This window comes from Sardina pilchardus, chromosome 21 (assembly GCF_963854185.1).
Source record: "Sardina pilchardus chromosome 21, fSarPil1.1, whole genome shotgun sequence".
NCBI lineage: Eukaryota > Metazoa > Chordata > Actinopteri > Clupeiformes > Clupeidae > Sardina > Sardina pilchardus.
The window spans coordinates 21,820,491-21,836,405 of record NC_085014.1 but is presented as its reverse complement, the minus strand read 5'-3'; the positions used below and the strand labels follow the sequence as shown (position 1 = coordinate 21,836,405).

The 15,915-nt window shown below is 40.4% G+C and overlaps 2 long non-coding RNA genes across 3 annotated transcripts; both read left to right on the top strand.

The window, feature by feature from the left end:
- Nucleotides 1-511: 511 nt before the first annotated feature.
- LOC134069252 (uncharacterized) lies at nt 512-2,972 on the top strand. The gene is made up of 6 exons (XR_009936795.1): nt 512-797; nt 1,729-1,823; nt 1,950-2,040; nt 2,233-2,289; nt 2,406-2,522; nt 2,800-2,972. It is a non-coding gene; the product is annotated as an uncharacterized LOC134069252 (long non-coding RNA).
- Nucleotides 2,973-8,490: 5,518 nt separating this feature from the next.
- On the top strand, nt 8,491-11,575 carry LOC134069340 (uncharacterized). Of its 2 annotated transcripts, XR_009936803.1 has the most exons (5): nt 8,491-8,682; nt 9,515-9,587; nt 9,859-9,925; nt 10,056-10,275; nt 10,752-11,575. It is a non-coding gene; the product is annotated as an uncharacterized LOC134069340 (long non-coding RNA). The 2 variants fall into 2 exon arrangements; XR_009936802.1 differs by lacking the exon at nt 8,491-8,682 and having other exon boundaries at nt 8,972-9,587.
- The last annotated feature ends 4,340 nt before the right edge of the window (nt 11,576-15,915 follow it).

Genomic DNA, 15,915 nt, shown 5'->3' with positions numbered 1-15,915 from the left:
TGCACAAGACAAGAAGCAGAAATAGTAGCGATTTATTCTTTTCCTCTTGCGATCGTGGGTTGCACTGTTACACCCCACTACACAGCAACATACTACCAAGAAGGCAAAAACTAAGTAACAGGAACACACTAAAAGGCGGGAGTAAATCCATAGTAATCCATAGTAAACTAAGGAGTGAAGCTGCCAATGTGGCTGTGCCCGCGAAGTTTTGATGTCTTGATCCCGAGCCCTGTCAGGAAGTGTCCGTCGAGAGAGAGGGGGGAGGGAGGCAATCGTCCAATGCCGCATACAGGTATAGGCTATAATGTCTAGTGAACTGGTTAGACAAGTGTGGGGGAGGGGGAATGATCGCACAAGACAATTGCTCTTCATGAAATGGGTAGTCTCACAGACGTTTGTCGATGTTTAAACGTAGCCTACTACATCACTTGCGAAATCGGACGTGGCACATAGAATTATTAGGCTGCACTCTAAAAAATGCTGGGTTATTTCAGCACCCAATTACTGGGTTGTGGCAGTTTTACCATTTATTGGGTTATGTCAACCCATGCTGGGTTATTTATCATAACCCAGCCACAGGGTTGGTGGTTTAGAACTCAATCTCCAACAGATGTAGGGCATTCTACCCACTAGATGGGTCACTTAACTACTGGCAGCCCAAGTACTGGGTGAACTCATTGAGCAGCCCATCCCCCACCCCTGCCTGAATGTGCAACTCCAGCCAGATCTTCAACCGTCACTTTTTCTATCATGAATCTGACTGCAAGCTGTGTGCTGTAGCCGTCATCATATTCAAGGTAAGAATTATGGTACTTTTGTATGCCAATTGTAAACGGGAATTTATTAAAAATTTACTGTTTTCACAATGAAATATTAACCACAGCCGTTAGCCATCATAGAAATCATAATTAGTTAGCAAATAATAGCTAATCAGATAGTGCTAGCGAGCTAACTTTGCTAACGTTATTGATGTTAGCTGTTAATGTTAGCTGTTAATGTTAACTTTTCCAGTTTCCAGTAATGTTAACTTTTCCAGTTACTAATTTCACCTTCATGTGGAATCTTTGGAATGGTAGTTAATATCATATCTAGCTGCTAGGAATAATCCAGTCTAAGATGTCGTTATGAATGTAGAGTGAGTTTTCACACATCAGGCGCAATAGCTCAGCCTACCTACATTTAAAGTGGCTGTTACCATACTGGTTAAAGTTAGCAGCCAGCTAGCTGCTACAGACACAACGAAAGTTGTGGTTAACGTTAACCTTACCTTACGACCTTCCATGGGGCATGGGTCGTTACTTAAACATAATACGTATGATAGTGTTGATGCATAATATGTAGTGTTGCTATTGGAAAGAGGACCAGTAAAACGAATGAAGTAGGCTAATATTAAGTTATTTGACCTCCTGATTTAGGGGCTGTAGTGTTGTATGCTCATTGATAGATCTGTCATATAGTGTATGTGAATGCGGGGGCATTTGGGGAATTTCTATTAGCAGAAATATAATGCCGACAAGTAAAGGGATTTTTAGTTTGTTTATGGTAGTGTTGGGCTTCATGTTCTTCATTTTATAGCCTTTTTTTGTGCCATGTTTGATGACTTACACCGAGGCATATGTTTATTTAAGATGCATGTGAGTGCAGTAGTGCATCAGTGATGGTCTTTTCATTTTCTGTGAGTTTTGCAATGTAATAATGTTAGCCTTCTTCTGTTCCCCCTGTTTGCAGGTGGTGTGAGGACTGCTGCCCTGAGACCGCTGTGTGCATTTTGGAATGTTCCAAATGTGTGTTACGTCCATACAGAAGAAATTCCAAGCCTGCAAGTGAGTTCACTCACCAGATAGAGACACATACTGTATACTCGCATATAGCATTATAATATGTGTGCATTTCTGTCTGTAACAGTTTAGTTTATCCCCTCCTTTCATGTGTCTGTTATGACTTTGTAGTGGGCTCTATCAACTGTCCAGGGCAAAGTCGGTCTACTCTGATGGCACTACCTGTTACCCTGACCTCAACGTAGTGGGTGTGGACTACAGGGTATGTTATTGAGCATGCTCTTTGTTTGTCATATGTGCTATGTAATGCATTAATCCAGAAAGTAATCATGATTATTGCACTTACCTAAAGTAGTATTGAATTTTGCAATTTAGCCATATTTTCCGTTGTTTGCTACTAATTCAGTTGTACAGTATACACATCATGTTGTTTAACCTTATATTTTATTAACAGAGCCCTGATGTCAAGAATTAATATAGACGGTGATGGTGGCAAGGGTGCCTCCATAAGGTAATTATCATTTCTACCTGATTGACTTACCTTGCTTTTTTTTTATTCTATGATTTTATATCTTAATCAACAATAACAAATTGTATGGCAATTGCTGTTTTCTTTTTTTTTTGTAGGTGCCAGAATTCCCAGCCTGGAGCCAGAGGCTGCTATTGCAAGTCAGATGGGGGATGATCTATGTTAGGCGTCAGAAAGGTGGTGTACGCAGGAAGGCAAGGCAAAGATGTGATTAGGTATGATATCACATAGACATACTACTGTGCAGAAGTGTAGGGTCACTTTGAAATGTCCTCTGTATGAAAATAAATCTATAGATAAATATAGTGCATCCCCAAACTTTCTAATTGTGGTGTATATATTGTATACATCTGCATTACTTCTAACTATTGCACCTGACTTGTAGGCTGCTAGTGTGGGTTTGCTTTTATTTGTCACACAAGCTGAGAAGTTTGCATTAATTACGTTCATAGAAGCTGTCAATTGTAATGTATGCTTCCTTCTCTCTTACAGACTTCCTTCAATAAGACAGGGCAACAGACACATGACAGAAAGTGACTGGGAGAGAGAGACTTTGAATGGACTGGCCTGAAACTGAACTGGGTTTCCAAGTTTATGGTTGAGTTTAAATGTTAATGCTATTATCAACTGTACTTTTATCAAATTGCTCATGTATGATGACTGGATTTACTGCTTTTTAACTTTGTATACATTTTAAATAAATGTAAGATTAAATGTTCAAGATTGTGTTCATTCCATCTCATTATACTGTAGCAGTAAATGTGTAACACAAAAACACATACAGTAGTGATAGATGTACTATGTAAGTAATGATAAAGTACTAAGTGAGTAATTTGTTTAAAATTGTCAGCATTATATTCTTTAAACTTGTTTGCTTCTTAAAAAGGCATTCTGCCATCTAAAAAATGAGCATAGCATAATTCAACATAATTGATGGGTCAGATAAACCCAATTAAAGAAGTTAATCTAAACCATTATTGGGTCAAAAAGACACAGTAATATTCTGGGTCACTGTAACCCAACATCCTGGTCAGAATGACCCAATATAACCCAATATATGGGTTGACTTTCTTACCCATATATTGGGTTAAATAACCAACCCAACATGCTAGGTCATTCTAACCCAAGACGTTTGCTGTCCAATAGTGACCCAGGCCCTGGGTGAGAAACAACCCAATTTGGGTCGTTTTCAACCCAGTAGTTTTTAGAGTGTGCTGGATTTAATATAGCATAGACTTTGTTCATCCTATATTAGCCTATATTAAAATGTAATGTGCTGCGGGGAAGCATTGGGGAAGTCAGTTTAAGTTGTCCTGTAACAATTTGCCTCTTATTATAAGAGTATGCAGCCACTACGCACATAATCGTCTAGGTTACGGGCGGATGCGAGCAACCCCATGCAAAAGAAGGCCTTAAGTTAACGGACTGAAGGCCTGTTTACATGTCAAACATGCATTAAATCTAAGAAACGAAAAACACAAATATCATGTATTGTGTCGTAAACAGTTAATGACTTCGTGGCTGGCCACTATGCGCAACTGCATCGCGCAGTGAACTGAAGGATAGGAGGACCGACACTTATTAACACAAAGCTTTGCAAAGCACTAACAACCACCCCTCAAAGTTCATTGTCCATAAGTCCAAACAATAAGTATAAAAATCCGACAATCCAAAACGATAACGAGATCTCCCAGAAACGAAAAACAAGTTTGTTGAGTAGCCTAGTCCTTCCAACAATCTCAGCTTTTGCGTTTGTTAGATAAAAGGCATTCTGTCCTGCTGTATTCCAATGAGAAAAAATCATCCACAAGGTAGGCTAAGGGTCACGGTAATGCAGCATGCAGGAATCTATATAGGCCTACGCACAAAACGAATGAATGGATTATATCGGCCAAAACGAATGAATGGGTTGGGAGAGTCGTCTGGCTGTGTCAGCAGACTGCAGTCGGTCTCGAGGGGTTAAATAGCGCACGTACTTGAATTTTAATCTGAAGAAGACCAAATCAAATCAAAAAAGAAGGATTTCAAGTGTGCGAACCTTTTTCCATTTTTTTTATGATTTAGCCTACTCTTGTTCTGCACCTTGACCGGGGATGTGCACAAACTTTTTTACTACACTTGAATTTTAAACCAACTCTTCTCTAGCCTATATCCTATAAAAGAAGGATTTCAAGTGTGCGAACCTTTTTCCATTTTTTTTATGATTTAGCCTACTCTTGTTCTGCACCTTGACCGGGGATGTGCACAAACTTTTTTACTACACTTGAATTTTAAACCAACTCTTCTCTAGCCTATATCCTATAGCCATACTTTAATAATCAGATGTTATGCTCATTTTTGTAGGCTACACCTCACCGGCAAGCACGCACGCAAATGCTGCTTTTGCACATCTACAATATTGGCCAGGCTATATAGAATAGGCTTTTAGGACTGTATTTTGCCTTCGTGCAACTTTAGTTGTGCTCAATCTAAATTATTGTCAGTAAGGATAGGTCATATTACCAAATGGCGAACCTCGAAAATTATTTAGGATATAGAGCCGTGTCCATTACGCATGCAGTTATTTTTTAGGCTATTGTTTTTATTTGAGTGTTTTTGTCTACCATGGCAAACATAGTTGAAACGTTCGCTCTAAACTTAAGTATTTCCAATCGGCTTTCACAAAACCGATGAGGTCCAGATCTCAGTGGCCTCATAGCTGCCTACAGCCATGCATAGTAAGCCTAATGATAGCCTAATAGTTATGACATTAATAGCCTATTAATGACCTCATGTCGGAATGGCACGTTGTTTGAAAAAAAAAAAAGTTAAATAGGCCTAGGCCTACCGCCGAGTGGGGATATGTCGGAATGAACAGCGGATACCAGCTGGGTTGTAAAACATTACTGTATTCGTTGATCTTATCGATGCAGTCCTTGCGGCCACTTCTCCCCATCGTAGGGAACTTTCTGTTTAGTGTTGACTACACAAAGGCCTTCACGTTGTGTGGCAGTGCTTGCTTGCCCTTCGATCCATCCCAGTTGGTGGTTTTGCACCTGTCCCTGAGTTATAGTCTATATGAGTAAGCGCTTATATGCTCTAACCGCATAATAAAAGAAGCACCTGCAGCAGTGCTTATGGCAAGGCTATTAACACCTGTCACTGAGCTATGGACAAGCAGTTATGCTCGAAAATTATCATAATAACAGACACACCTAATTGTATGTCTCTATGTTTAAACACATCAAATTAGGAAGCATTTCCGCCGCAACGTTTGCTTTCATTTTCTGTCGGTCCGCGGTTGCTTGGTCAATTGCGCAGCAAATTATCAGATCACCGGACCTAATTTCACCCCATGTCTCGCGGACCAGCAGCAGTCTCCACGTTTCGCGGCCCATAGTTTGAGAAACGCTGCATTAAAGTGTCATTAGGTTGTAGGCTATATGTTTAGTGATTTCTTTGTGTGTTTTTCATTGTAGTGTGTGTGCATTGAGTAGTTCCTTAAAATACGGAACAAAGAGCGTCCCGTAGCCTATCTGTTCAATACGGAAGAAGACTAACTATTACTTATATATTTCTTATAACGAAACGCGAAGAAAAAATACGAGGACTGACCATCTCGTTTCTCCGCGTTTCCCCCAATACCATGGCGACAAAGAGAAATAAATATGATTTGACATTTAAGCTGATTGCTGACAAATTTGCCACACAATTCGGGAGAAGCAGCGGACAGGAGCGCCACCACAAGCAAGCACTTCTAGCCCAAATTAACATGGCAACGTTGCCTATGACTAAAGTGTCTAAGTAGGCTAGTCCTACTAATATTACATTTGATTGGTAGCATGTTTGTAGCGCGCCAGTTTACCCATCCCCTACATCAAAACAGCTTAGAATCAATCAAAGAATCAGCTGTGTCGGCGTTAGGCTGTAGGCGATTTTCTATAACCATTTTCATTCATTTCAACAATGGTTCATTGAAACGTTGTTTGAATAATTTCGCCAGTCATCACCTTCATTGTAATGATTAAATGAGATTAAGGAGTCGACTATTGACGGATATGCGGTCTTCATCATTTTGAAATGCGGGATGAAACTTTCTGCCACCTGGTGGTTGTTTGGGTACATTGCCTTAGGCTCGAAAAAAATCGGCTTGACGGCCTGCGGGATCTCTTCGGGAGTCCCGCGGGAGAAGGTGCATTCTCAACCCGTACCCACTGTATAACAGATGTGGGAGATGGACCAGTCATCTAAAATGAATTGTACGCGTCGCGAACGGAACGCTTCAGTTACGCGTCCAGTATAGCTTTCCAGTTAAGTTAGCAGGGATATGCGTAGTTTGCACTGACGGGGCAGCATCGATGACAGGTCAAGTCAAGCTTCATAACGAAAGCCAAGCAGAAAAATCCTGCCATGGTAGCGACACATTGAGTGTCGGAAAACTCTTAACTGTAAAAAAAATATATATGCCCCCGACCTTGCTTTGAATCAAGTCGTAAAAATAGTTAATTATAGCCTATGTTAAGTCACGTCCCCTTCAAACACAATTACCCTATCCTCTGCAATGAAATGGGTATCCAAAATATCACATATGTTAAAGGCCGTATTGCAAGGTTTGCATTATTAAACAAATTTGCATTAGGTACTACTCATCTAAACTGTTATCCATTGTAGGCCTATTTGATGTTGCAATGATTTGAGGTTTGCAATGATTCTTCTTTCCCCCTCAATGTACTCTATTGCGTCACGTTGGGGACCACTGAACAAGCCCCCTTGAGATTGACATGAGAGAGGAGTAAAGAGAAACGGGCAAGACACGGTTCAGCAGTAAAAAGTGCAGATTATAGATAGATACATAGATATATACAGATATCCTAGATAGATACAGTATATAGACATATAGATATATATCACGTCACATTTTGCTGGTTGGGGGTGGCCTGACCAGCGATCACGCAGTCCACCACTGCAGTTTACATGGAATAGCACTGCCTTGCCTAGCCTACCACACGCACCTGCCATACACAGCTTACTTTCTCCCTGTCTTGGTAAGCCATACCCTGACGGTGTCAATGACAATCAATCAGGAGGAGTAGTTATTGAAAATAATCACGCTTTAGACATGACCAGCCTACTTGGCAGCAGCTTGCAACAGGGGGATTCATAGGTGGCACATAGACCATACAGCTAGCATGAATGCAAATATTTTTAGATCTTCTGACTAAGTTTACTGTACTTATTCAAACGACATCAGCACCACTGCCACTGGATATAAAGCAAACATTGACTTTCACTTGGTGCTTCATTGACTGTAAAAAAGTGTAATAATATTATCTATGCACTGCCTGATGTAGACTAGCTTGACTTGCTAGCTCGATGAGTTGCGAAATGATATCAGCAACACGTACTCGTTCCATATTAAACTTAGGCTACAGTTAACATAGTTTGGCTTTCCAGGCTACTTGGACCATGCATTTAATTACCTTTCACTGCCTTCACGTCTGCCAGGCTCCAAACTGTCTTCATAACAGCAGTTGCAATTCAGTATAAACAGCCTCGGTAAAGTTAAAACCAACTAGCGATGCTAGTCGCGATTAGCATTTGAACTGCAGTTAGGTAACCTACCCTCATAACTAGACGGCTTCCCAGGCTACTTGGACCATGCATTTCATTACCTTTCACTGTCTTCATAACAGCAGTTGCAATTCAGTATAAACAGCCTCGGTAAAGTTAAAACCAACTAGCGATGCTAGTCGCGATTAGCATTTGAACTGCAGTTAGCTAACCTACCCTCATAACTAGACCTCTCAAATTCCGAAAAATGCATTAAAATAACATTGGACTACGTTGTTATTTTTGTTAAACCTTAGGGTGGCTATGATATAAATGGTGTAACGAAATTTGAAGTGTAAATATACAAACTTTATGAAAGTGTAAGCCACAACCTTTTCCTACAGGAATACATGGAAAACATTACCCCATAACCTCCATAAGGAGACCTCCCCAAATTCAGAAACATTTATTAAATTGAAATGGACAACAACGTTATCTTTGGTAAACTCTTAGGTGGCTATGATATAAATTATGTGACGAAATTCGAAGTCTAAACACACTTACTGTTGAAAGTGTAACTGCGATTTCCATAGGACTACATTCTAATTAAAATCCTCGTTGCCTCACGCACTGCACACATAGACCTAAAAGAAATGGACAAACAGACTCCGTCGTTCTCAATGAGAGGGGGCTGAAACAAAAAATCGTTTCCTGTTCATCGTACTGCGCAGACTCAAACTCATTTTGTGACGTTGGCCGCCCTGAACATTGCTGTAACTCGTCTGATAGATGTTCATACAGATATGTTGCCATTCGACCTCGACTGACTGCGATTTCTTGGATCTTGTAAGTACAATCTGATTCTTTTTTAAACATATTTTTAGTCTTTGTCTGAATCACTCATTTCTTGCAAAATGGTATTTCTGTACTGTTAAGTCGATGATCACGTTTTTAAAAACTTACATCGAATAGATTAATAAAGCGTTAGACTCGCTAAAGTCTAGCTATGGCTAAAGTCTGAAGTGGATAGCAAAAGAAAACCGTTAGAGGCAGACAGGCTAACTTTTTACTGTTCATTATAGTTTCACTAACGTCAATCGTAATGTCGACCGTCAGTATTTATTAGTATTTATCAGTAGATTGTAAATTATTAGAAGTGTTATATCCTTTAGTAGTGTTTGTACTCTAGGCGCCAGTTAGCATGTAACAGCATGTGAATGAATGAACTGGCCACACTAGCATGGTGCATTTATACCTGACGATCTCTTTCAAGACATTTGAATAAAAAACGGACATCATGGTTAGTATTTATAGGGTCTGTACATGTGGTCCCTAGCCTGGTTTGTCTGAGAATTAAGTAGAAATATCCTTTAGAAGTGTTTGTACTTTAGGCGCTAGTTAGCATGTAACAGCATCTGAATGAATGAACTGACCACTACTGTATGGTGCATTTATACCTGACGATCTCTTTCAAGTCATTTAAATAAAACATGGATATCATGGTTAGTATTTGTAGAGTCTGTAAATGTGGTCCCTTGCTTGGTTTGTCTGAAAATTAAGTGGAAATATCCTTTAGAAGTGTTTGTACTTTAGGCGCTAGTTAGCATGTGCCAGGTGTCATACCACTGCAGTAATCATCTCACTAAACACGTCTTTTCATATCCAATCTGTTCAACAGAGTTTACCAGTCAGACCACTACACCTTTGCCAGCACCACCACCCAGTAAGCTTCATCAACTCCAGCCATGCCGGTAAATACATAATACAGTGCCTATTGACAGCATACACACCCCTGTTCAAATGCCAGTAGCTTGGTTCATTGTTAAATCCTGTTCTTAAATGTGTTATTGTGTTTTGGAAAGGTATTGCATTACATTACTCTTCACCTTTTGCTTTTGTAGTAGAAAACATGTTGATGGTAGTGAAAAGGTAGTAAATTCAGCTCAATTTTTTTGTATGAACCCTGCCATTGCAGTAATCATCTCACTAAATACGCCTTTTCATTTCTAATCTGTTCAACAGAGTTTACCAGTCAGACCTACACCTCCGTCAAATTCGCTCACAGCGCTGCCAATAACACCCCAGCAAGGTAGAACTGCATTTTCATTAATCTGGCACCAATATCAAGGGAGAAACAAGCCATGAATGTCTGTCACAACTTCTTTGCATCTTTACTTTTTGTGTCATGCCAATTCCAATCTATTCCTTTTGATTCATAGATTTTTACAGACTTGTTCTGCAGCACTTCCGAACAATTGAGGAGGAGCTGGGGTAAAGCAGCAGGTGGCTGTGAACACATCTATGCTGCAGAAGCTAGGTGGTGGTGGTGTGGCGGATCTTGGCCTCGTGGAGGACAACAACAGGCCATTGAGTAATGTTGAGGACCTGGACGAGTTGGAGAGGCGGCTTGCATCCGATCGGGACCTGAAAAATCAACTGGTATGTCTGTTTTTTAAGTGTTTTGCCATGTGATTATTGTAGGCATAAAAGTCCTAGCCTGGCTCTCGTAATGAATGTGGCTCTGCCTTGCTTTAATGTGGACTTACTCACTGATTCAAAAATACTATTCAAATCATGGAATGGGTGTCGAGAAGTGAGACCATGTGAGTAGCCATTGTTATCTGAAACAACTGTCGCATTTCACATCTCTTTTCCCTTCCCCACTACATTTTTGGGGAACAGACATCATATATTGAGAGCCACGTTATTCAACTCCTTGAGTGTTGTTAAACTTGAATCTCATTCCCAAGTGGAGCGTTGTGTGCTTGGTACATGACATGTTGTCACTTTTTGTCATCATATATACCCTCTGTATTTGATGGTTGTGCATGAAATAGCAAAACAGCTTAAGCTGAAAACAGCTAAGATGTTTGACTGGAAGTTATGCCATTGTAATTTTGGTCTTTGTATTTCAGGTGAACATACTTGGGAGGGAAAACCACCGAGATGCTGTTAAGAGGATGCTGGGCCGGGCTTTGAGGAGGTCCCTGGCGCTCCAAATTAATTAGACTGGTGCAGCAGGAAAGGTGGCTTTTAAGTCCTTACACCTGAAGAGTGTGTTGCATATTAATATCATTATTAAAAATAATTTTAATAAATTGTTTAAGCATGTAGAAGAAATAAAGCATGTAAATGAGCATGTAAAAGAAATAAATAAACAAAATGTATTGAACCTAATACTATGTGTGGTGAGTCTGTGTGATAGTTGCTGAGGATAAATGTTTTTATATTGGATTATTAAATTACAGAATACATTTATAGGTTTCTCATCAGCAGGCACTGTCTTCACCTTAGTAAATTTGGTAACTTTGGTAAGCCCTGTAAATAATTGTAAATTGTTCTGATTGAGGGCAAATGGAAAGTGTTATAATGTATTATTGCTATATTTTAGTACATAATTTTAATTATTAAGGCCATAAATAAGGCCAATTAGAAGCTGGTGGGTAGTAAGCGGCAAAAGGGTGGCCCTTTATCTGGAGCCGCTTCTGAGCCGCCGGTGGACCGCTAGAGAACCGATGAGCAAAACTCCAGCGGGCCACTGGTGGGTACCGCCGTTGGACCGCCAACTCTGCCGCTGGTGGGCCGCCAGTGGGCCACTGACCTATTGCTATCTGGGTGTCTGTACTGTGACACAATATCAAAGCAACACACACAGATAAATAGTGACAGACACATTTTTGTTTTTTGGAGTTTTGAGAGGTTTTGGACACTTGAGAATGCCTAAATGCACCTATTAGGAATTGCTGTGTAGCACCTACAGTACATACATCTATATGTCTGCTCCAAACGTTGTGCAGTACTTCCCAAGACCATGATGAATCAGGAAATGCATGACCTGCACATACTGTAAACTCTACGACAGTAAACCTCAAAAACAATAGGCAACTTTTATTTTTTTGTATATGATGTTGTGAAAAAGAAACTTCATGAAGTAAATAAAATCCTGAAGGTAAATCTATATCTTGGCCCATGTCATGTGTCTTTAATTTAAGCCCTGAGTGATCATTGTGCTGCCCGTGGAACTTGGCATAATGACTGTTATTGTATAAAAACAAATCGTTCAAAATTTGTTCAAAATTTGGCAAGAATCTCCATCTGCATTAAGAGGTTAAAGGTAAGTGCAGTATTTCCGCAGTGGAGGCAACACACTACTGAATTTGTTATCACTTATTACTATTTATTAAGCTCTAGTAATAAATAAACAGTGATCAGTCATTAAAGTTAAACATTTATTTATGTATGTATTTATTACGTTGAACATTCATTATATCAAGCAGAGTAGAAGATATCATGTCGTGTTCATGTTGAAAACTACCACACATGATCATCTTCAAAACATTAATGGAGGAGAAAAAAGTTTGAGTCTTCTTTTCCAACGTCCGTTTTTAATATTAATATTATGTTGTCTTGCCTATAGGTAATGCTTTACCCTATCAAACAGTAGGCTACCGTGGGCTATACGCTTTTTCACTGATCTTGTGAATGACTTTCCGTCATGGTTTTCGTGCAGGCTGGACTGAGCTCTAACACATAGCTCTAACAGCCAACACTGAGCCTCTGATCCAGACATTACGGGAAATGTGACGTCGAACGTTAGCTTCCCTACAACCGACATGCTAAAATACTTCTTTACGGGAAACCAACGTAATATACGGGGAAACAGTGAATTAATTTTGACTTCGATACCCTATATAGAATACACAGAAGCTATAAGGGAGACAAAGGGCACATGTTACATGAAGTTATGGGATCGCAAAAATCTGAAAGTCTATGGCCGTCCAAGGGAGTTAGCAGAGTGTTGATCACCAGCTCATTTCGTGTTTCTACTTCCGGGAATATGCCTGCCCCCTTGACTGCACACCACTCTACTTCCGGTATTTCGCCTGCTTTGTGGGGGTGTCATATGATCCTCTGAGTGAAATACCCAGAATGCTCAGGTCAATACAAATGATCCAAAACACACCGTCACTGAGAAACATCGTGTGATTGTCTACTATATATAACAACTGAACACACATTGTATTCAACAGCGAGTAAGTCCGTACTTGTCCCTCGGGACCATGGCATCTCTAAGAATCATCCAGTCTCAAGGTGAGACAACGATGCGGACAAGTCTAGAATTACACCATTGGTGTACCGTTGCAGACTATCCCATGTCAGTCAATCGAGGATTGAGTAATATCGAGTTTGAAATCATGATGTCATTGAACTGTATGCGTCAGACTTGGAACAATGCTGTGCTGTGACATACATATCAGTACCTTTTACAAGAATGGCAATAAATAGATTTTTTTTTTTAAATATCAACATTGTATCTTAAATCACTCTGAAATGTCCTTTTGGCATGACCTAAAGCAATTTAAGATGAGCTATTCCGATTAATAGTATACATTCACCAACACTCACGTTTTTGCTAATTATAGAGCCATCGACAGACCAAATAACACCAAATTTATTGGGGGTGCTTTGAATGGGGTCTCAAGTCATCCCACCAAATATGGCTTTCATACGTCACAGCATATCCAAGATAGGCGCACTTCCTGTTTGGCGGCTTCGCTCGCTGAATTTAATTGGTTATCACAGGCGAACGCTTAGACGTATGAAGACGAAATCAAGGCGGTTGATCCACCTTGGTCTGTAGATCACGCGTGCCAAGTTTCATGACGATCGGATAAACTATGCGGCCAGGGTAGCTTTACTTTGACTTTGAACAAAATTCAAAATGGCGGAAAATCCATCATGGCGGAAAATTACATCACATGGTGCGTTGGAATCAGCTGAGTCAGAGGATTCCAATGGTATAAGTTTTATCAATATCGGCCATACGGATCAAAAGTTACGGGCATGAACATGTTTTCCATCTTTGACCAGTTGGTGGCGCTAGAGCGTGAGAGTGGCGAGCATGAAACCTGGTGGTGTCAATCAGGGTAGTCTCCTCTATCAGCATACCAAATTTCATGACTTTATGTCTTACGGTTTGGGCTACAGGTGGAAAAATGTGTGGGCATCAGCGCTCAAAAGTCGCTTTTCCATTCATTCCTATGGGGAAAAATCGACCGGAAAAACTGGAATAACGGGAGAACGACAAGGCGTATCAAAAAGCTGTATACAAGCCACCATCCTCCCATCAGGACGCACGCGTGAGAGGTGGAACGGCGTCTCTAGCTCCAAATCCCTAGGACAAGACAGGGAGACAAAAGTTGGCGTTAAGATATATGATAATAATAATAGGAAGAACAATAGTGTGCTGCTTTCAGCAAGCACACTAACTATGCTCCCACTCCATACAACAGAGGGCAACACTCTGACGTGGGCCTAATCTAAAAGGTACAGACGGTACGGGTTGAGAATGCTCCTTTCTTTGCCGCACATCGGGAATCCCGAAGGTTCAGCATTTGTAATTAAAACTGCAACCGCAAGGGGGCAACATAAGACCGCCCTAATAACATGAAGGTTCGGCTCATGCCGGAAAAACACGATAAAACCCGAAGAAACCGCACTGGTGACAAGCATCTCAGATCGCAGTTGCAGAGTTTTCGAATGTTTTACAACCCAGCTGGTATCCGCCGTTCATTCCGACATATCCCCACTCGGCGGTATTTCATTTTTTATTTTTTTTTCAAACAACGAGCCATTCCGACATGAGGTCATTAATAGGCTATTAATGTCATAACTATTAGGCTATCATTAGGCTTACACGACTAGGGGAAGTGAAAGCAGTTCTGACATTGCAAGTTTTCATGGTGATCATCGGTGCAGCTGTAGCTGATTGTGAAAGCCGATTGGAAATACATAAGTTTAGAGCGAACGTTTCAACTATGTTTGCCATGGTAGACAAAAACACTCAAATAAAGCAATAGCCTAAATAACTGTAGTGCGTAATGGACACGGCCAGTGGCGGTTTTAGGTACGGGCGAACCGGGCGGTCGTCCGGGGCGGCATCTTGTATGGGGCGGCACGAGACGAGCGCTTAACCCTATGAGCCCGACTGACGCAAAGTGCGTCAAAAAACACACCCATTCTTGTCTGTTAAATTGCTCCGCGATTATTAGCCTACATGTAGTCACAGCGAGATGAGACCTATATTGCACGAAAGAGCAGGGCCGGGGCTTTCCAACGAGACCAGCACTTGTCTTTACGATCAAGTATGACAATAAAATAAAATCATGAATTTAAATCAAAGTGTATCATATTTACAGTCTATATTGCTCTGCATTCACCCGCGCATCCAGCACTCTCGCTTGAATTACTCGCGAGACCGGCATAGGTAAGGTAAGGTAAGGTAAGGTAAACTTTATTATCCCCTGGGGGAAATTCAGATGGTCGATATTACACATCTCCTACATATAAAACAAACAAAACATATAATGTACAAAACAAGTGACAAAATAGACAGACAATAGACACACAACATTACAGACTAACATCACAAAAGACATTATTATAAAAGGGGCTGTATAATAAATAGAGAATAAATAGAATAGTAAAAATGATATGAATGATAAAGAACTGCAATAAAAGGAATTACATGGATGTGCAGAGAACTAAAGTGCAACAGATTTGTTCGGTCTGTTATTGTGCAGTCTAATTGCTGTGGGCACAAATGACTTGTGGTACCTTGCTGTCCTGATTGCTCTCTGCATTCGACCTGGTACTTCTGACAAACTTTGGGAACAGAGGATGTGTTGGATCAGCTAGGATTTGCTCCATCTTTCCTAAAATGAGCTCATTATACAGCTGGATTGCGGATGCCTGGTCCACTCCAATGACTCTGCTAGCTGATTTGATAATGCGCTGCAGTTTTTTCTGATTTTGTACACGCATATTTCCAAAAACACAGATTAACCCAAAGGACAGGATACTCTGCAAGAGGGATTTTTAAAATAGTTGGAGGATGCTGCTATCCAATCTAAAATAGTTTAATTTCCTAAGAAAGAACATCCTCTGTTGCAGTTTCTTATACTTGGTCTGTGCACAATGGTTAAAACACAGTTTATCATCTATCTCAATTCCCAAATATTTATAAGATGAGACTCGCTCTATCTGTTCACCATTAATCTCAGATGGAGAGACAAGTAT